The sequence below is a fragment of the Sorex fumeus genome, unplaced genomic scaffold (assembly GCF_029834395.1).
Source record: "Sorex fumeus unplaced genomic scaffold, SorFum_2.1 ptg000006l, whole genome shotgun sequence".
Lineage (NCBI taxonomy): Eukaryota > Metazoa > Chordata > Mammalia > Eulipotyphla > Soricidae > Sorex > Sorex fumeus.
In genome coordinates this window covers 47327457-47349917 of record NW_026606063.1, presented here as the reverse complement: position 1 = coordinate 47349917, position 22461 = coordinate 47327457, and the positions used below count along the sequence as shown (strand labels likewise).

Sequence of the window (22461 nt, the reverse complement as noted above, 5' to 3'; positions counted from 1 at the left end):
TTCCTCAGCCCTGAGATTTTAGCCGCCTCTCCTTATTCATCTTTCCCAATGCTGCCATATTGGAGGCTCTTTCAGGGTCAGGGGAATGAGACCCATTATTGTTACTGTTTTGGGGATATTAAGTATGCCATGGGTAGCTTGTCAGGCTCTACTATCTGAGGACTATGACTTAAAAATTTCTAATGAAGAAGAAAGCTTGGGTTGAAAGCTGAGAAGAACAGGGAAAACAGTAGGAGATGGGCAGTAGGAGATAAGCTTAGCCTTAATTCCTCCTAAGGATCTCCTTCGAATAATCTAAACTGATTTTAGCAACTACTTTGTGTCCAATGTAGAACTATAGATGAAATTTATTAACATAAGTATACGTATTTTTGTTCTTGAAATCCCAAATCTAAAGACTTTTAAAAAAAACTACGTACTTCCAAATATGACAGATTCAGCTTTTAGAATGTATCCAAGTGATATCTACAACCAAACACAATATACAACTAATTTTTCAAAACAATATACAGATTGTTCTTTTTAAAAATCCAACTGAAGTCTGGCAATTATTTTAGAGACATTTGACAACTTCTTGTAGTTTCTTTGGTAATAGAATGTGACTTTGATTAATAAGTTATGAGCACATTAGAATGATATTTCTAATTCTTACATAGTAGAAAAATCTTTTCTCAACAATTATCTTTTCTGTTATGTTGTCAGATATGAGGACTATAAATTCTTTAGAGATAGATATTTTATTCTATTCATATTTTTAATCTTCCACAGCACAAAGGCTGGTAGTGACAGTTTTTAACCCTCATTGAATGAATAACATTACAAGTTTGGGAGTACACTGATAGGATTACTGCCCTGAACTGATAAGATTTAGGAAGAATTTTAGGAATTCAAGAACCATGTGAAAATGTTGCTAGTGGGAATCATGGGAAGCCAAGGAGTAGGGAGGTAGTCAGCAACAGAGAAGGTCAACTGCCCAAGGCTTGGGGCAAGCTGGTCTCACTGGTAAAGCACCTGGGGGAGGGGTGTGCTGTTAGGACTGATAAAGTCTGAACAAGCACTCACAAGGCATGAATATGAAGGTCCTTCCAACCCCAGAAGACAGCTGTCAAGCTGTACCTGAGCCCAGTTGATCTATGCAGTGTAGATATCAGTCTCTACCACCGTGTTTTCATTGAGTCATGATTCTCGGGCAGAAGCAAGAGTTTGTTCTCTGAGAGAAAATCAGTCCTGACTTTTCTCAGGTTTCCCAGGTCTAATTCCTACTCTCATAGAAAGAATTTCGTATCAATAATGGAACAAAGAATGTAGCACTGTCGTCCTGTTGTTCATCGCTTTGCTGGAGTGGGAACCAGTAACGTCTCCATTGTGAGACTTTTTGTTACTGTTTTTGGCATATCAAATATGCCCCGGGGAGCTTGCCAGGCTCTGCCATGTGGGCAGGATACTCCCAGAAGCTTGCTGGGCTCTCTGAGAGGGACAGAGGAATCAACCCCAGGTCGGCTGCGTGTAAGGCAAACACCCTACCTGCTGTGCTATCGCTCCGTTATTTTAAAAAGTAACTACGTCAAATTTTAAAGTTTTCACAGGGCAGTACAGGGGTTAAAGAACTTAACTTGTATGGGACCGACTCAGGTTTGGTTTCTGGAATCACATGGTTCCCTGAGCACTGCCAGGTGTGAACTCTGAATACAGAGCCACTGGGTATGGTTCAAGCCCCACACTCACCCCCAAAATTCCAAAATTGTTTTTACAGAACACATGAAATACATAGTAAAATATACAGCATACTGAATAGGGAAAAATGTTTGTACATCTTACATCAGATAATATCCAGGTGTGTAAAGCATTCCCCAAACTCAGCAACAGATAATGTTTTTTAAAGTTCTATGTAACTTGTAGATGACTCTGAGCATTATAGAAAAAACTGGTTGTTTGTTATATAGGTTTATTTTTCCTCTTTTGGGCTTGAATAATAGCACAGTGGATACGGTGTTTGCCTTGCATGCGGCCGACCCGAGTTCAATTCCTCTGTCCCTCTCGGAGAGCCCGGCAAACTACTGAGAGTTTCCCTGCTCATATGGCAAAGCCTGGCAAGCTCCCCATGGTGTATTCGATATGTAAAAAACAGTAACAAGTCTCACAATGGAGATGTTACTGGTGGCCACTTGAGCAACTCAATGAACAATAGGAGGACAGTACTACAGTGATCAGGAAGGTGCATACAAAAGAGTGGCAAAGCTCTGTGGGGTATTCTTGAAAGAAGCAAAGAATAAATAAATAAATAAGTAAATATAGTGGAGGAAGGGTATAATGGTGGTGGGATTAGTGTTGAAATATTGAATGTCTATAATAAATATTATGAACAACTTTGTAAAACACAGTATTTATGAAAAATATAAAGGGAAATTTTTTAATTGTTTTCCTAGAAACAACAACAAAAATAATTTAAAAAAATATGTATATATTTGTGTGTGTGTGTAAGGAAGAAAAGTTGATTCTCCCAAAAGAGAAACACAGGCTTCTTCAGAGAAAAAAATAACAGAAAAAAAAGAACACAGAAAAACATTGATTGAATTTTCTCCAGATTGACTTGGACTGGAGTTACCTGCTCTGAGAAGCACTGTTGCCAGGGGCCAGAGAGTTAGGACAGAAGATAAGGACTTATTTTGCATGCAGCCAATTCTAGCTCAATTTCTGGCACCATATATGGTACCACAAGCCCTGCCAGAACTCACTCCTAAACACAAAGCCAGGAATAGCCTCTGAGAACCACTGGGTAAGGCCCAAATCTCCCTCAAAAAAAAAAAAAAAGAGAGAGAGAGTTGTTGTCAGAATATAGTCAAAGACTGAGGACTTTGAACTTTTGGTGGTCTTTCACATTTTAATTTTAGGGCCTTAAATTATTGCTGAAGTGTTTCTCTCCTGATGTGGTTCATTCTTCTCTGGGTTGGCACAGTTGTCACCAGAATCTTATCAGTCTTTAGTTCTTGCATATCCAAAGAGGGTCCAGCTTTATACTTTGGAGCTGGCAAAAGAAATTACAACAGGTTCATTCCTTTCTTAGATGGTATCTTGGTTTTATTACTTCCCAAATACATTACCAAGGTACTCGCTACCTGATTACCTGCCTAGAAACCTTCCTGTCTGCCTCAAATACACCTGGCAGAAAAATATTTTGGCATCATTTTAAAGAAAAAAATCTAAAAATCGTAAGTTCAAAACTTATTTAGAAATAAGGTTACATGTTTCATGAAAGAAGAGTGTATTAGGTAGCTATTGCTACATAATAGATTACTCAGCAGATTAAAACAATAAATATTTTAATATGGAAATATCCATGGGTCAGGAATTGAGGAGAGGCTTAATTAAATGGTTCTGGCTCAGTATTACTCATGACTTTGCAGCAAATCTCTCAGTTGAGGCTATATTCATGTGAAGACATGGGTGACAGATCTACAGGCAAGGTGGCTGATGCAAAAGAGATCTCAGTTGCTTCATGATGTGGATTTTTCCATGACACAGAGTGTCCTCACAATATGGCAGCTAACTCCTTCTGAAGCAAGTGATCCAAGAAAAGGAGTCAGGAGGAAGCCACAATTTCTCTCTCTCGCTCTCCCTCTCCCTCTCCACCTCTCTCTCTCTCCATCTTTATTTTTTTGGGGGGGGAGGTCACACCCAGTGGTACACAGGTGTTACTCCTGGCTCTGCACTGGCAGTGTTCAGGGGACCATATGGGATGTCAGGGATTGAACCAGAGTTGGCTGCATGCAAGGCAAATGTCCCACTGGCTGTACTATCACTCAGCCCCCCACAATGTTTTTTATGATCTATTGTTAGGAGTCACATTATCCCATGTGTGCCATATTCAAGTCATAAGGAAAAAGTCATGAATGCAACCCACACTAAAGGACAATAATCATTGCCTTTTCAAGTGAAGAGTAATAAATATTATGTGAGTATATATAGATAGAAAGATAGATAGAGGGAGGGAGAGAGAGAGAGAGAGAGAGGCACAGATACTATTGTGTTGTGTAGATTTAAATCCAGGGCCTTACATGTGCAAGTACATAACTTGCATTATATTCCTGACCCTTTGTGGGAATATTTTAACACAACCACAATAGTAAAGTGATGGAACATTGCTTCTTCTCTACAGTGGGGTATCTTACACATCAGTCTCACTGATGTTTGTCAAAATACTTTATCTGTAAACACCAAATACCAATTTAGAGATTGTGTATTAACTGTCTTTGTTGAACTGAGCAAATAACTTCTCTTATGACTCCTCTTCTTCTTGTTAGGCAGATCTTATATTAAAATTTTAGGCTGTAGGATACAGAATAGGTTATTTATGCAGGATACTAAATTGTCTGTTGATAGATTAAAAAAAAAAAGAAAGAAACCAGATCCTTCTGCCCCAGTTAAGATGATTGTGGTCCAGTATTGAAGTAGCAGGAACGGAGAGGTAACTGTGGGAAGGTACTGTGAACTAGAACATGCCAGGGATTAGCAGGTAAACTGTGGGAAGTGAGATGTGCAGTCACCTGCCCTCTGACCTAGACAGCTCTCCCAGTTCCAGACTTCCCCAGATGCTTCATTTGTCAATCATCTTTCATCTGTGGTTTAGATTTGACCTCTGAGTCCTGCTGCTCAAACTTTTCAGAGAGCTACAGGTAGAAGAGTGATCCAGGTTCAGACTTGAACTTGAAGTCTCTATAATAATCATAGGGTGATACAATGAGCATGATTCTCAAAATCATTAGGTGTTGCAAGTAAAAAATTGTTTCAGTTCAGGTGCTCTAGGCTCTGAATAGAGGATGGACGCATAGTAGGTAGACCCAACCATAGGATCATTCCTGGGGGTGGATAAAAGGTAAGCCTTGCCTAGCACAGACCAACATCTCTTATAAAGAGACCACAGAGAAAGCTTCTTTAGTTTGTACCAAGTTCCACCATCAGCATACCCCACCCCCAATACACACACACACACACACACACACACACACGCTGGAACTCCAGCTGCTAGAACCCCGAATTGTTAACCCTACCTAGACAAGGGCCTAGCCAGCAGACACAGGAAATGTCCAATGTCCTCTGATACCCCTGACAGTAGATTTGGGGTTATCTTTCCTTGCTCTGGCTCCTTGGTTGTTTCTTATCTGTCCAGTGTCTATTTTTTATCCTCACCTACTACTCACCAGTACCCAGTCATAGAACTCTGCTCACTGCCCTATAGAGTAAACCCTGTTCATTTTGTGGTTGGCCCTATGTGCTCCCTTCACTGTTACAGTATCCAGGTATCAGAGACCCCCATAGCACTGTGAGTCCTTCCGTCTCAGAAGCTTGGCTCTGAATTGAATCTTTCTCCTTCTGGCCATTCTTTATGTCCTGGAGGTGCATGGGGAAATCTTACCTTAGACTTGTCTCTACCCTTCTCATGTCTCCCAAGGCTTCTCCTGTGAAGGCACTGCTACATAAGCCATCTGATCCTCTTTTTAGTGTCTGTTTCATTCCATGTCTTGTATAGTTGAAAGTGGGAAAGAAAAAAGTCTGTCATCTTTATTTGTCCACCATCTTGCCAGTATCCCTCCCCATGGAGGTTTTCTATTTTAATCTCGGCTGCCTTCTAAAGAGTCTGAATTAAATGTGTTCTGCTGAGTACCCAAAGAGATTTGGCCATATACATCTGTGCGTGGGCAGCTAGACAATCTGAACTTCTGTGCTTTCTAGAGGAAGAGGAATCCCTGAAGATGAATGTAAAAAAAAATTAGACAGAGGTGAGAAACGCCAACAAAACAGTTCAAAGGCAGTGCCCTTCAGGCACTTTCCATAAAATATCACTCATTTACACTAGGAATCATTGATTGGTGTGTTTGTTTTGGGAAGAAACAAAGCTTCATTTCAAGACCATTCACAGAGATGGGTGATAAACGTCCACTAAACAGGTCCTGAGGTCAGAGGAGAGTGTAATATCAAACAGTGAAATTTTCAGGCCATTCCCCATGATCATTATCCATTGGTGTTCTATTCTCTAGAGTTTTAAACACCTTCGAATGTGGGCATGACCTATTACTTGCTTATAAGGAATGGAATAAAGTACTCCTGTGGATCATTCTCACAATCACCATAGGCATAGTCATGCCTTGCCAGCACACTCTAGAAATTCTCATTGCTAGCTTGAAAAAGCAGACAATCATACGGGAAAGTCCACATGGCAAGGTACACAGGTGTCCTCTAGAACTGAGGGCAGCCTCCAGCCAATAGTCAGAAAGTGGCCATGCAACTGCAAACAAATGAATTATGTCAGTGACCTCAGTGAACTTAGCAACAGATTCTGCACAGGAGAGCACAACACTGTTGACACTGTGTAGTCTTGTGAACTCTACGCAGAAGACCCAGCTAAACTGGGCCAGACTCCAAGCAACAGAAATGGTGAAACAACAAATGAGTGCTCTCTTAGCTCCAAAACTGTACGTGGCACTCTGTTATACAATAGTAGAAAATGACTACCAATGAGGCAACCTCTTCACCCAGAGTCCCTTTCACTAATTTTACAGATATTCCATAAACTATGGCCTCCATCTAAGCCAGGTTTAAATATAGATTAATCACTTAATCACTTAATCACTTAACTTCCCGTTAGTCGTCGATTTGCTCGAGCAGGCTCCAGTAACGTCTCCATTTGTCCCTGTCGCGTGCTAGTGTAGCCCAATGGCATCTCTTCGCTCCGGGAACATGGAGGGCCTCAAACCGATCGTTCATGATCTTGACAAAGAAGTCTGAACATCTGGTAAGTGGGCGGCCATGCGGTCTCTTGACATCCCGTGGAATCCAATCAGTAACAGCTCTAGTCCAACGGTCGTCTTTAAATCTCATTACGTGACCAGCCCATCTGATTTTCGACACCTTGGCATATGAGACAGCGTCCCTGATCCTTGATCGTCGACGGATGTCAGAACTCCGGATTCGTTCTCTCATTTGAGTGAAACGTGATATTCCAAGCATAGCTCTTTCTATTCTTCTTTGGGAGACCTGAATGGCGTTCTCATCTTGGTTGCGTAGGGCCCAGGTCTCTGAGGCATATGTTAATGCAGGAAGAACAGTGGAATCAAAGAGATGTGCCCGGAGCCGGAGGTTCTTCGTCCTCTTAGCTATTTCTTCGACGTTCTTGAAGGCGTTCCAAGCCGCTCTCTTCCTCCTGCGCAGCTCGGGTGCCAGGTCATTTGTCATGTTGACCTCTCGACCTAGGTACACATAGCTGTTGCATTCGGAGATGGTCGTTCCATTGAGAGCGAATGGGGTGTCAGGAACAAGGCTGTTTCTCATAAACATTGTCTTCGTAAGATTCAGCTGTAGTCCTACCTTTCCACACTCACGGTCAAAGTCGGCCAGCATTTGTGCCGCTTGGCTGATGTTTGGTGTTATTAAAACAATGTCATCAGCAAAGCGGAGGTGGTGTAGTTGCCGACCATCTATCTTCACTCCCATTCCTTCCCATTCCAGTCGTTGCATGATGTTCTCGAGGGTGGCACTGAAGAGTTTCGGTGAAATGGTATCACCCTGCCGCACCCCTCTCTTGACATCAACGATCACTTCTTTGTAGAATGGTGAGATCCTGGTAGTGAATCCGCAATACAGCTCACGGAGGATCCTGATGTATTGGGCTTGAATGCCCTGATTGACTAGGGCTTCAATGACCGCTTCCGTCTCAACAGAATCAAAGGCCTTCTTTAAATCAATGAACATTAAACAGAGCGGCATCTTGAACTCCCGAGAAACCTCAATGAGCTTGGTTACCGTGTGGATATGGTCGATGGTGCTGAATCCTTTGCGGAACCCGGCTTGCTCGCATGGTTGTCCTTCATCTAGTGTTCTGCCAATCCTATTCAGGATGACTCGAGTGAACAGCTTGTAGATGACAGACAATAGGCAGATCGGGCGATAGTTGCCAATGTCATGGATGTCTCCCTTCTTGAACAGTAGTACAGTCCTGCTGGTTTTCCATTGGGACGGAACCTTGTATTCAGACAGGTAGCGAGTGAAGAGCCGAGCCAGTGTATTGATGAGTACTGACGGCAGGTTCTTCAGGTGTTCAGGTCTGACCTTGTCTGGGCCGGGTGCTGTTTGCTTCTTTACCAACGAAATGGCGTGTCGGATTTCGGAAGGGAGAACTTTGGGAACGACATACCCATCCTGTGGAATTTGGTATGTCGGCAAGTGGACATGGCTATTGAAGAGATTTGAGTAGAAGTCATAGATAATCTTCTCCATTGCGTTCTGGAGGATGTGATGGATCCATCAGGACGTCGGAGGGCAGTCATCTTGGTCTTATAGTTGGCGAAGGACAGGCGGGCGTTACGAATACTTTTCCCGGCTTCTGCCGCATCTACCAGTACTTCTGCTCTTCTCTCTTTGAGGTCTTCCTTGATCGCATCTCTGCACTGCTTTGCAAGCTCGGACGTTAGCTTGCGGTTGCCTGAGGCATGCGCCAAACCACGCTGGCGAATTAGCTCAAGAGTTTTCGAAGATAGGCGACTTTTTGTGGCTATCTCTCTCTTGGCGTTCCTCGCACATTCATGGAGGTGCTGAACCAGTCGATCGTATTCCTCGTCAATGTTGTCAACAATGGCATCTTCCCATGTTGCCGCAATAGTACCAAAGAGTTCCCAGTTGGTGGTCATTCTGGGAGTTCTCTTTTTGAACTTTGCAGCCCTTTCTCCCCGCTCTGTGAAGTAGAATTTTGCACGAAGGAGACGGTGGTCCGATCCCGTTCGAAATTTTGGGACAACAGCGACATCAGTCAGGCAAAACCGTCGATTGAATATGATGTGGTCTATTTCGTTGTGGAATCGTCCACCGGGAGACTCCCATGTCCATCGTTTAGATTCTGCCTTCTGGAACTGTGAGTTACCATGAATGGTCTTGGTCGACATGATGAACTCACACAGTCTCTCACCCTGTTCGTTCCATTCTAGGCCATGGGTCCCGATGTGAAGTTCTTCAGCTGATCTTCTCGGTCCTATCTTGGCATTAAAATCACCCACAATGATCTTGTAGAAGGTGTGGTCTTCTTTATAGAACTTCTCTAGCTCCATGTAGAACTTCTCGATTTCTCTTTCATCATAATGAGATGTTGGTGCGTAGACAACGAAGATAGAAACTGCAGGCAGTGAGCCACATCTATTCAAATGTAAACGTCCGATTCGGGTTGTTAGGCATTCGAATGAATCAATGCTCTTGGCCAAGTTTGTGTTGACAAGGACACCGACGCCTCCAACACCTCTTTTATCGCATGTTCCGAGGAACAATTCTTCTCCGGTGTCGAAAACGGCATGGTGAGATTCGTGCCTTCTTGTCGCGGTCAGACCAATGATGTCGTACTTGATCATTCGCGCTTGTACCATCAGGTCCTCGATGGATGCATCTGATGCTAGCGTACGTGCATTGAAAGTACAGACGATCATTTTTGTCTTCCTTCGTTGTGGCAGCCTAGGTCGGCCTTGAGATTTTGTCGGCCTCTCCTTTCTCATCCTTCTCAGTGCTGCCATGTCGGTGAAGCCTTCAGGGTCAGGTGAATGAGACCAGTTGTAGTTACTGGTTTTTTTTTTTTTCTCTCAAATATAGATTAGAAAAAAAAATCTTTCTTCCTTTTTCCTCTCTACTCCTCTAGTTATTTCTGTCTTTCTTTTCTTTTTTCCCTCTTTATTTCTCTGTCTTTCATTTTATCTTTATTTCCTTTTTCTCATTCTTTCTTTCCCTCTTTTTCTCTTTCTTTTTCCTTCCTCTTTCTCTCTCCCTTTTCCCCTTCCTTCCTTCCTTCCTCCCTCCCTCCGTCCCTTCCTTCCTTCCTTCCTTCCTTCTTTCTTTCCTTCCTTCCTTCCTTCCTTCCTTCCTTCCTTCCTTCCTTCCTTCCTTCCCTCCCTCTCTCCCTCCCTTCCTTCCTTTTTTCCTTCCTTTCTCCCTTCCTCTCTCCCTTCCTCCCTCCCTCCCTTCCTCCCTTCCTTCCTCCCTCCCTCCCTCCCTCCCTCCTTCCCTCCCTCTCTCCCTCCCTCCCTCCCTCCCTCCCTCCCTCCCTCCCTCCCTTCCTTCCTTCCTTCCTTCCTTCCTTCCTTCCTTCCTTCCTTCCTTCTTTCCTTCCCTCATTTTCTCCTTTTCTCCTTTTCTTCCTCCCTTCTCCTTCCTTGCTTGTTTCCTTGCTTGCTTTGCAAAGTACTTCACTGCTCTATTAATGAGCCATATCCCTGATTCCAGAAACTTTCTAAAGTCTCTGAAAGGATGAATTTAAGGAGTAGGAGACTATAGACAGAAGATAATTACTCAGGTCAAAACTGGGGAGGGCCTAAATAAAATTTAAAAATATATTAGTAAGCAAATTTCAGCAAAAATATAATGAGATCATTTGGGACATAATAAATTCATGGTGTCTGTAGAATCTTCAAGTGAAAAAAAATCTGAGAAGCTTTGGTACTAACTTGAAGAGATGTTAGTTTGTTCTGCCCAAACTCACACTGCTCTGGACAAAGCCCTTCATAGCCTGAGCATAATTTCCTACCTTGCAGTTTATGCTTCATGGAACTACTTAATGATGCCAAACAGGACATGCCGTTCACAATGCCATGTCATTTCTCCTGTGGCTCCTTTTAAAATAAATGCATTTACCAATTATGTTTATTTATGAAAGCCAAGCCTGTCTCCTAAAATCCAATTAGTACGTCAATATACTTTATTAGTTTGCAGGCTTCCTCAATAGCAGGGCCTTGGCATTGTTTCTGGCACATAGCAGTCACTTTATAAATATTGTTGAATAAGTGAATGGATACTTCAGTATTAGCCATTTCTAATTCTCTCTCCAGTCACAGAGCAAAGACTGATATTATCCACATGCTGAATAAATATTTACTTATAAGTGGTTTAGCTAAGAAATGTTCCTAATGTTTCTGAACAAATAAGGAAAATATGATGTAAATTTAATAGGAAAGATAATTGAAAGATAAGTATAGACCTGAAGGTTAGCTCTGTTGAACACTGTGGCTTTCTTGTTATTCATTCAACAAATGGATGCAAGCACATAGTGTCCGCAAAATGTGATTGGTCATTCAGTAAGTCACTCTCAATCCCTACACCTTTGCCTCCCCCAAATTACAGTTGGTAAAGTAGGCATTCATTTCTCTAGGCTTCCAGGCTTCTTTACATTTAAGGGTAGTTATGTTACACAATTGTAGCACTGTCCTTTCGTTGTTCATCAATTTGCTCAAGCGGGCCCAGTAACATGTCCATTGTGAGACTTGTCGTTACTGTGTTTGGCATAGCAAATATGTCACGGGTAGCTTGCCAGGCTTTGCTGTGGGGGCGAGATACTCTCCGTAGCTTGCTGAGCTCTCCGAGAGAGGTGGAGGTATCGAACTCAGGTCGGCCAAGTTGGCCGTGTGCAAGGCAAAAGCACTACCACTGTGCTATTGCTCCACACAATAAAGTTGGTAAAATTCAAATGCAGGTGATGAGATAGAGGATTTGAAAATAGTGTGTATAATATTTCTAGATGGAAAAGAGTCAAGTTACACGTTTTGTCCAGAAGTATCTCCTGATTCCTGCATTTGAATGTGGTTTTAATGCTTGGGACTTTTTCATCTATCTTGTGACCATAAAGAAAAGGCAACAGAATTGCAGAAATGCCAATCTAAGTCTTTACAGTCAGCTACTATACCACTGCCAGTAAGAGTGTAATTCTAAATTTCTTGTTATATTAAACAAATAAGCCCCTTTTGCCTAAGGTTATTTGTGTGTTGTTCTGTTGCTTGTAGATAATATATATATGTATATATATACATATATACATATGCTAAAACTACCTAAGAAAGTTGAAAAGACTAGAATATGATCTGACAAATAACATTAAATGTAAAATGTCTTTAAAGTGCATAATTTGATTTTGAAATTGTACCTTTGAAAGTGGGTGACCCAGAAGTCACACCCATAAGCCATCTCCTGAAGGCACCAAATAATCTCCTCATACGGCCACCCCCCAGAATTCATGGCTGCTTCTCCTGGAAGGGAGCATAAAATGAGGCCCCCATAACCATGCCACCGGACTCCATGCCAGGCTGTTTTCACTCGGGGCACCCCAGAATAGTTGGGTGAGTGCCCTCCCTGCCCCAAGGGACCCAGTCCCGGCTGCCAACCTCCACAACCCAACCGCCACCATGCTCCAGGCCATTCTCCACACACTCAGGCTGAGCTTCACATATGAATGAACATATTCCTGGACAGTCTGGTCACAAAAGCCACATCATAGGACACATCATAAGACACTCCATATCCATTTTCCATAATTACTACGTCATATTTGATGGGGTTTAGACAGTAGGCAACAAATCAGAGGGAAATATATATATACATATATACGCAAATATACATATTTTCCTGGCACAGACCCTCCTCGATGGGGTCCTATCCTGCCACCTGCTCAGCAACCCTGCCAGCTGCTCAGCAACCTCCGGGCGCACTCCATTAACCTCAAGGAGATCAACCTGAGGCTGAAGATGTCCCAGGTGCTGCCCAGAGACACAGGCAGGTGCGTGTTTGTCAGTGTGTGCATCATTACAACAAGTCAGCCAGCCAAAAACCTGTAAAAGCAATTAGAGTTCTCCCTAAAAGCCTCCGTCCCTCTCCGAGAGCCCAGCAAGCTACTGAGTGTATTCCACCTGCACGGCAGAGCCTGGCAAGCTACCCGTGTCATATTAGATATGCCCCAAACAGTAACAATAATGGGTCTCATTCTCCTGACCCTGAAAGAGCCTCCAATACAGCAGCGTTGGGAAGGACTAGTAAGGAGAGACTGCTAAAATCTCAGGGCTGGGACAAATGGAGATGTTACTGGCGCCTGCTTGAGCAAATCGATGAATAATGGGATGACAGTTTACAATCGATACAGTGATACCTTTGAAAATAGCACACATATATTAATGTATATAATAATGCCAGGAGAGAGCTCAGTAGCTATATGTTATCACATGCAGGAGACCTAGGTTCAATCCTAGTACCACAAGCTCCCCTAGGCACTGCTGCACATAGCCACCAGAACCTCTTCTGGATCAGTCCCAGAGCACTGTGGGGCATGGCCCAAACAAACATAACAAAAACAAATATATATTATGAATTACACTGTCTAGCATTTGACTTTGCTTTCTTAGTCCTCAGGATCAGTTTTATTAAACGTACCCTGTGGATAACTGACAAAAGTAAAGAAATCATGATTTTGTAAGAATACATTTTTCTCTGATTTCAGAGTAGATAGATCAAAATTAAAATGGAAGGGACAGAATAATGGAAAATTAGGATATGGGAAAATTCCAAATTTCTGTACCCTAAAGTTTCAAAGTAATTATATTCCAAAATCAGGGCCAGAGAAATGATACAGCGGGTAAGGCGCTTGCTTTGCACTCCACCAACCTAGATTCTATTCCCTGCACCAGATATGGTCCCCTCAGCCATGCAAGGAGTGATCCTTGAGTGCAGAGCCAGAGTAAGCCTTGTGTACCACCAAGTGTGGCACAAAAACCAAAACCAAACTAAGACCAAATCAAACAAAATCTTAGAACTATATCTGCACTGAAGAAAGACAGTTAAGATTTGGTTTTTATTCACAGACATTGTAAACAACTGAGTTTGTAAATGACAAAGCTGAATTGTGTTACTATTTAAAAACTCTAAACCTTTATAAGATCATTTTTTAAAGCTCTCAAAATATCATAATGATAATTATGTACCTTATTATACTTGTCTAATCTCATGAGGGCCTAAGTTGTGTTTCAAATTGCCTTTATAAATGAATTGTATAGCCAATTCCTGGAATTGCTAAATAAATAAAGCAAACATTCAATACAAAACCACCTATATAATACTACTCCAAAAGATTTTTCAGTACATTCTTAAAAATCAAATTTTCATTTTTTTCATTTCATCATCCTGTTATTCGTCGATTGCCTCGAGCAGGCCCCAGTAACGTCTCTTTCATTCTAGCCGTGAGATTATATTCAAGGCTATTTAGGAGAATGAGACCCATCATTGTTACTGGTATTTGGCATATTTGGTACGCCACGGGGAGTTTGCCAGACTCTGCCCTGTGGGCAGGCTACATTCGATAGCCTGCAAGTTTGTCCAAAATAGGAATGAGACAATAAGATGTCATAAAAAAAAGTTCTGATAAGATGTCGCGCGGCTGCGAATGTGGCTGCGCGGTTCCGGGATCTGGATTTTATAGTCTCTGAGTCTTGGCCGCTGATGGGATTACACGGCGCCAGGGGGGCCAGGTGGTGGGTGTGGCCCCCGCCTACTGGAATTTGGAGGATCTGGGTGGAAGATGCTCGACTCCAATTCGAGTAGGCTTGGAGGTCTCGGCCCCGGAACCCGCGTGGCTTTGTCCCTCTACCAGGGCTCCGGCAGCCGAAGACCTCCAGGACCAGCCACCACCATGCTGAGACCACTCTCCGCACACATGAAGGTACTGGCAGAGGGACAAAAATCAAATAGTTTATCAAATAGTTTATTAAAACTACTTGTATGAAGTGGCATTAGCAGGAGCTATTCTGCATTGGTGGAACGGCTACATTATGAAGAAGACACTGGTTTTTGTTCATAGGCACTGTTTAGTAGGGAAACATTCTCCAAGGTTAAAAAAATTGAGATGAACCTAGAGTTTGAGGACCTAGAGTTGAATGAGGCAGAGAACCATCCCTTCTACGAAGTTTTCATTGCAGGGTGGCAGCCAGCCATATTATAGGTAGCAAGTCTTTAAGCCACATTCTATTATGGTTGGATTTATTGAAATCTAAGAGGGAGAAACAACAGCCCAAAGTTCTTTGTCTGTTATAAAAAGCCATAAATTGAATCCCCTGCTGGTGAACTGGTTATGATTAATCATGTTTATAATGAGATAATTCTATTAAATTTAGCCTCTGCGATAGTTGTAGGCACTAATGCCTACTATTATAACAAAACAGAAAAACCGACATAAAAGAGTCAAACTTTGTTTTCTTTTTTACTTTAATCAAGTATTGATGTTATTTTAAGGAGTTAAAGTTGTCAAGTATTGGCAAGGATGAGAAGAAAAAGGAATTTGTGTGCTGGTGGGAATGTGAGCTGTACTACCACTACGGAAAGCAGTATGGAAATTTCTCCAAAAATTAAGAGTGAAAATTCCATAAGATCTGTTACTCCACTTCTGAGTCATTTCCAAAATATTAATAAACTAATTTGTATATATCTATGCACTACTAAGTTCATCACATCATTATTTTCAATAATCAAGATATAGAAACAACCCAAGTTTCCTTAAACAGATATGGTATTGCACAACACTATATGGATATGGTATGTACTCACAAGAAAATTCCACTTCGCTAATTAAAAAGTACATGGTGCCATTTGCAAATATGGATGGCGCTGAGGGCTTAACCTAAATGAAATTAGTCAGATGAGAAAAAGAAATACTATATAATTTCACTCATGAAAATGACAAGGAAATTAAACAAAGACCAAACTTTCAGATCATAAGAATAAAATGCTGGTTGCCAGAGGGAATGTCGTGGGGGTAAACTGGTTAAAGGAGGAACAATTGCACTGTGGTATATGGAAAACAGACTTTTGGAGGTATAAACTAATAACAAATTATAATATTTTTAGTTGTTGTTTTGGAGTCACATCTGATTGTTCTTAGGACTTACTCTTGTCTCTGTGCTCAAGGATTACTTCTGAAGGCTACAGCAGACCATTATGTAATATCAGGATCAAACTTGGGTCACTCACATGCAAGACAAGGCCCTCTCCACTTTACTACCTTTCTGGCTCCTTAAATTATAATGTATTACATATGAAATGGATATAATATTTTAAACCAATGCTGCTTCAATTTTAAAAGTTTCAATGAACTACAAAAAGTAAATCAATTTTTTTCTGATCTCAAACTTGTGTCTGGATAGTATCTTGATAGAGGAATAAAAGTGAAGATAATAATTAAAATTCCTTACCTTGCCTTAGTTAGCTTGTTTTCTGTTAATCTATTTAATTCAAGTATATGAAGGTTGACTAATTCCTATATAAATTTCTGCCAAGCTTAAAAATATTTAAATAGCACTTTATATTGATAAGTAGAACTGAAATTTGTGAACATATGTGAAGTCATAATTGTTTGTACTCTCTCTACTAAAAAATATAGATAATTTAGATACCTACTATAAGATGACCAGATAAATAAAGAATGATATTGCAGTAGGTTAATTCCAAAAGTAATCCCCACCTGGAAACTATAACCTTATTTGGAATAAAAGAACTTTGTAGATATAGTTGAAGGTTCGGGGCTTCAATCACTCTTAATTAGAGAGAATACTAATCCCAATAACACTATTTACTTAAGATACAGAAGAGAGGAGGGGCTAGAGAGATAATATAGAAGCGGGAGCATATGTCTTGTATGTGACTGCCCTAACTCACCCCCCACCCCCAACCACCGCCATCATACATGGTCCCCCTGAGCACCACCAGAAGTGACCCCTGAGAACAGATCCAGGAGCAAACCTCAAGGACCACAAGATGTGGCCCAGTCTTCATCCCCCAAAAATAGTCAAAAGAGAAGAAACAGAGTCTTTTCTACAATGTGGTATGAGATCAACTGGGGGTCTCTACTCTCTTCAACAGAAATACAGCCCCTTGCAAGAGCCTGAACTGTGTTTGCCTCTTCCAACGTACTCCCACTTTGCTCAAAAATAAAATAAAATAAAATTGGGAAGTTTTTCATTAATTGTTTCTTTAGAAAGTAAATTGTAAAATGACATCAGCAAAAGAAACAAAATGCCAGACTTCGCACTGCAGCTTGGAACACTGGCAGCAGGGGAAGAAGAGATTTAATTTCGTTGATTTTCTGGGTGGTTGGTTGCTCGCTAGTCTCATGGTGATGGCAGCTGCACATCTCTCCCAAGGAACTGTAAAGCTGCTGGAGGTGAAGATCTGGTTTTCCAGGCAGTGACGGTGGTGGGGGAAAAATCATACTTCTGGAAGATGTACAGTGTTCTATCATGAGTGTAACAGAACTGACAAGCAGAAAGCTTATGTAGTCAGTGAAAGTAGCAAGTTTTTGTCCAAGAGACCTTTTCATTTGAAAACATGTGGTACCTCCCTGTTGATGAAAGCCAAGGATTCTAGTGAGCTGAACTCATTTCAAAGCTGCTTTCTATTTTGTAAGAACTTCATGAAATCTCTTCTATCAGTGGATACCCACCTCAGAATTACCAGGGAGAAGTAGAGTTTCTTATTGCACTGTATCACTGGAGCACTGTCCTCCCGTTGTTCATTGATTTTGCTCAAGCGGGCCCAGTAACATTGTGAGACTTGTTGTTACTGTGTTTGGCATATCGAATATATCACTGGTAGCTTGTCAGATTTCTGCCCTGTGGGCGAGATACTCTCCATAGCTTGCCGGACTCTCTGAGAGGGGCAGAGGAATCAAACCCATGTTGACTGACCGGCCGCGTGCAAGGCAAACTGCTGTGCTATTGATCCAGCCCCAAACACGTTGATTAGATGCCACGAAGTAGGTGGCATTGCCTTAACCGTAGGCGTGTTGCAGACCGGAGCCTCTTCCATCCTTGTCAAGGGGAGTGCTAACCTTCTCTCCTTTCATACAATCTTTCTAATAAAGCAGCATATTGTTTGGGAGGTTTGAGTTCTGGCTTTCGTATTTTGGATTTCCCAAGGAGTCAGTTATTCAGTCTGCCAGATAAAATCCTGGAAAATCCAATGAGTTAGCTAGGTTCAGCAGTTATATACTTACATGAAAGATGGTGTTACTGCAAACAATGTTACTCATGAGAATGAAATTTGTGATCTGATTCTAGATTCTGTCACTGATACCACACTGTCCCATCATTGTGGATGGTGGGTGAATGGAATGAAGTCCAATGGAATTTATTGAACTATATTCACTATTCCAGAAGTTTCTTAGGTTAGCTTTGAAACAAACTTCAGTCACATTACCTGTTATAAACTGATCAGGAAGTTGTGGAGTCCTGTTTGTAAATCAGAGTTAGAAATGTTCCATTTCATACCAGTGCTTTCTTACTGAAGCCTAAAAGAATACTATATTCTATGATTACAATTTTTCCTCCATCAGTTTTGCTAAAAAGCAATATAAGAGCAAAGTTAGTAATTAAAAACGAATAACAAGTGTGAAACATCCTTAGAAGGCAGTGGCTCTGTTTAGATATTGATACAGAGGGCCAACCCATGTTTCCTATTACCACAACCTCAAACTTGCAGAAAATCCTAGATGCAAAGAGGGTGCAATAATTTTGAATCATATGCATTATTATATCTGGAGTTTGGTAATCTTGACTAAATACTTGTATTTCAGTATCACTTAAGCTATTCTTGCTGTAAAATTGAGTACATATGGAAAAATGCTTTCTTAGATAAAACTTTATACTTGTAAAAACTATTCAGTTTTGCTTATCAAATCATGATGCTTCTCCAGCTATTAGCCCAGATTCTCCAAAAAAAGGCTTTTATTTTCATTAGGCATTAGCCTCAGCCTACAGCCAACAACAGAATTTTATATCCAACTACCTCTATTTTCTATGACATATTTGCAGTGAGGAGAGGATCTGATGGGTTTCTCAAGGATAAAAGAATTTATAAAAAGTCTAATGTAGAGACAAGTAGTAAAAAAATCTATTGAGAACACCGTAAAAGGGCAATAGGTGAGGAAAAGAAGAGCAGAGGAGTTTGGGGTTGTAGACATTACATAGCCTTAAAGCAGAGAAATGTATGTTGCTTCAGGTTGCATTGTAAAGATCTTGCAGCAGTCTGTAACCATACAACAACGTGTTTCCAAATGCAGTTTTTACATAGTAGGCACAGTTCCCTGTGTCTGAAGTCCAAGATGTTCTGAGAATGCCACGTGCCTATGGTCAGCCAGTCAGCATAACTGCTCAAAATCGATTTCTTCATAGCCTAAACTCTGTAGCCCATAGCAATATTCTCTATTAATGTTACGGAAACCAGTTTCTACTTCACTCAGCCTTGTTTCCAGATTTTGTTAAGTACTATGATGAATACAGAAGTGCAAATATCCTTTCTAAATAGTTTTTCTGGAATCTTGGGATAGATGACTAGTCCTTTAGAGAAAAGACCTGCCAACCCCTACACTACTATACAGTCTATCACCATGTTTACAGCAATGGAGAAAATTTCTCACCTAATATTCTATAAATCTCATTATCATCAATAACATGAATTAATATTGTCTATTAAGTCACTTGAAAATTTCCCTACTGTAGATAGCTAAGATTTAAAGCACTGTCCTCCCGTTGTTCATTGATTTGCTCGAGCAGGCCCAGTAACGCCTCCTTCATGAGACTTGTTGTTACTGTGTCTGGCATATCAAATACGTCATGGGTAGCTTGCCAGGCTTTGCTGTGCGGGCGAGATACTCTCGGTAGCTTGCCGGGCTCTCCGAGAGGGGCGGAGGAATCGAAACCGGGACGGCCGTGTTGACTGCATGCAAGGCAAAAATGCCCTACCGCTGTGCTATCCATGTGCCTTTAAATTTAGATTTAAATAAGATTCAAATTTTTAGGACATTTGTCCATTTTTCTTTTACTTGCCATTTATCAGCACAATTAAAAATTCACTACTGCACCATCCATATTTTATTCGTTATGCAAGAACGTAAATGACCTAACCTGTAAAACTATACTAGGAACTGAAGCAATTCAGAACCTGACACCCAAAAATATGCAGCTTCAAGAGAAAGCTATATAAACACCTTTTTGAATAATTCTTTTCTTCCTTTAAATCTCCCCCAAAAGTTCAGTCACTCTTCCATAATTGCCTCTTTTTGTTTAACCTAAGATTAAAAACAAGTTGTCTTTGCCAGTTTTTTTGGGGGGGTTGTTGTTTATTTTTTATAAAGGTTCCTGGGCCACATAAAACTTGTATTAAAGAAATACGTATGATTTCCTCCTATTGATCTATCTTATGTCAATTAATTCCCAGACCAAGTCAAAAGAACCCAATCTCCCTACCAAACCTAACAGTTGACATAGAAATGAAAGAGTTAGCAACAGAGGAAGTCAAGGCTGAGCATAGGTAATTAGCAACTGAAGGGATCCCAGTGGCCTTGAGCAACTTTTAATGAGGGCTGGTTATTTGGTTGAGATTCTACAGGTGGAATCATCTAAGGGTTTAATAGAATGGTGTAAGGGCTCTGCATTAGGAGTCTCTGAGTTTAGAAATTCACAATTGTCAATCAGATAGGGTTGTTCAATGATGGTCTCCCCGCCCACCAAGAATAAAAATAAATGTCTTCATTTGGTCTCCACATGTCACTGCCTACTGCAAGACTTTCTTTTCTTTTTCACAATTCCCTTGTTAAATTTTTTTTTTAATTATTTGGTGGAGAAAGTCTGGGGGCATATTAGGTCATACCTGGCTGTATTCAGGTCTTACTCCTGGCTCTGTGCTCAGAGATCATTCCTGTCAGGGCTCAGGGGAGCATATTTGATGCCAGAAATTGAACTCAGGTAAAAGCACCTTACATGCTATACTGTCTTTCTGATCGATCACAATTCCTTTTAACAAAAGGTCAAGAGCTGGCTCTGGCAGCACTTGAAAACTTTTGAAAATGAGAACAGTTAGAGAGCACTGGGATAACTTAAGTAATACATGATTGGTTATTTCCTTTTTTTTTTTTTTGTGCTGAGGCTACTTCTGTCTCTGTGTTCAGGGTTGGTAGCACTCTGGGGGCCAGGTGGTCCCAGAGAATAAATGCGAAGAATGAACCAATGAAAATAAACTATGAGTATATACAACATGGATGAATGTCACCAAAACACTAAACAAAAGAGACATGATTTTTAAAAAATCCTTGCAAATTAGGTTCAAAATGGCAATATTTTAAACAGCAACGCTGTTTGAGAATGCTTATAGAAATGATTTAATAAAGAAGAACAAGGGAGGGACTAAGAAGGTAGCACAAGTGGTAGAACACATACTCAGAACATGAAAAGTGCTGAGTTTGATGCCCAGTGACTAACCAACCCCCAGCACTACCTGGTGTGACCCTGGGGGTCCCTGAGCACCATCAGGCCTGTAGACCTGGGCTGAGAAACCACTGGGTGGTCCCTAAAAAAATAAAGAAAAAGAAAAAATATACATGTAGTAACATCCACAATTGTATAATGATTAGCATGTACAACTATTTGTAATTATGATTTATTAGTTAATAAATTATAAAGAAGAAAAGAAAAAAAAGAAAAGTAAAGAAAGTATCATTTTCATAAGGGTCAAGATAATAACTACCGGGAGGCAGGGGAAGAGATACATTCTACACCGGCAATTGACTCACCTTTCATTATGTATATCACAAAAGTTAAGTTTAAAAGAAGATGATAGAAACAGTAGAGGTAGAGTCACTGTCACTGTCCTCCCATTGTTTATCGATTTGCTCAAGCGGGCCCAGTAACGTCTCCATTTTGAGACTTGTTGTTACTGTGTTTGGCATATAGAATATGTTACAGGTAGCTTGCCAGGCTTTGCCGTGCAGGCGAGATACTCTCGGTAGCTTGCTGGGCTCTCCAAGAGGGGCAGAGGAATCGAACCCGGGTTCACAGGGTCAGCCACGTGCAAGGCTAACAACACCCTACCCACTGGCTATCGCTTCAACCCAGGTTGCACTATATGCTTCCTTCATAGATGTGTCTGTCAGATCTTTTCCCAACCATTTTGTTTGGTCTTGGGCCACCCTTTTGTCCAGGGGCTATTCCTAACACAGTGCTTGGGTATCATTCCTGGTGGTGTTTGGGGTACCATGTAGTGCCTGGGATGGAGTTGAGCTTCTACGTGCAACACGTATGCTCTAATCCTCTAAAGATATCTCTCTAGAAATTCTCAAGTTCAATGGGGTTTTTTGCTGTTGTTGCTGTGGTGTGTGAGTGCTTTATCTTACATATTAGTTCTTTGTCAAAAAAATGGTACATGAAATATCTTTCCATTCAGTAGGATGTTTTTTCATTCTAGTGATTTCATTCACAGTACAAATGGATTTTAGTTTTACATAATCCCATTTACTAATTTTTTTGCTTTCCTTGTCAATAGTTGAATTACTGAAGACAACACGGAAGCTATTATCCTAGAGTATTTGGCCATGTTTTCTTTGGTGTATTTTAATAATTCAAGTCTAATGTCCACTTTTAAATTCATTTTTGAGTTAACTTTTGTGCATGGTGTAAAGTATTGCTTCAGTTTTAATCTCTGGCATATGGTTATCTAGTTTTTCCAGCACTAGTTAAGTTGCTTTCCTCTTCCAAATTGTAGTCTTGGTTTCTTTGTCATAAAATAACAGTCCATATGTATGAAATAATATTGCAAAAATCCACATATTTCTTCCAGGTTTTCCTACTTTAGGATATC

The 22461-nt window shown here is 41.0% G+C and overlaps 1 non-coding gene and 1 pseudogene across 1 annotated transcript; one reads left to right on the top strand and one right to left on the bottom strand.

Annotated features, from left to right (window-relative positions):
- Positions 1 to 16948: 16948 nt before the first annotated feature.
- On the top strand, positions 16949 to 17995 carry LOC130037223 (S-adenosylmethionine decarboxylase proenzyme 1-like; annotated as a pseudogene).
- LOC130038431 (U6atac minor spliceosomal RNA) lies at positions 17559 to 17681 on the bottom strand. Its single transcript, XR_008794677.1, has one exon. It is a non-coding gene; the product is annotated as a U6atac minor spliceosomal RNA (small nuclear RNA).
- Positions 17996 to 22461: the final 4466 nt, after the last annotated feature.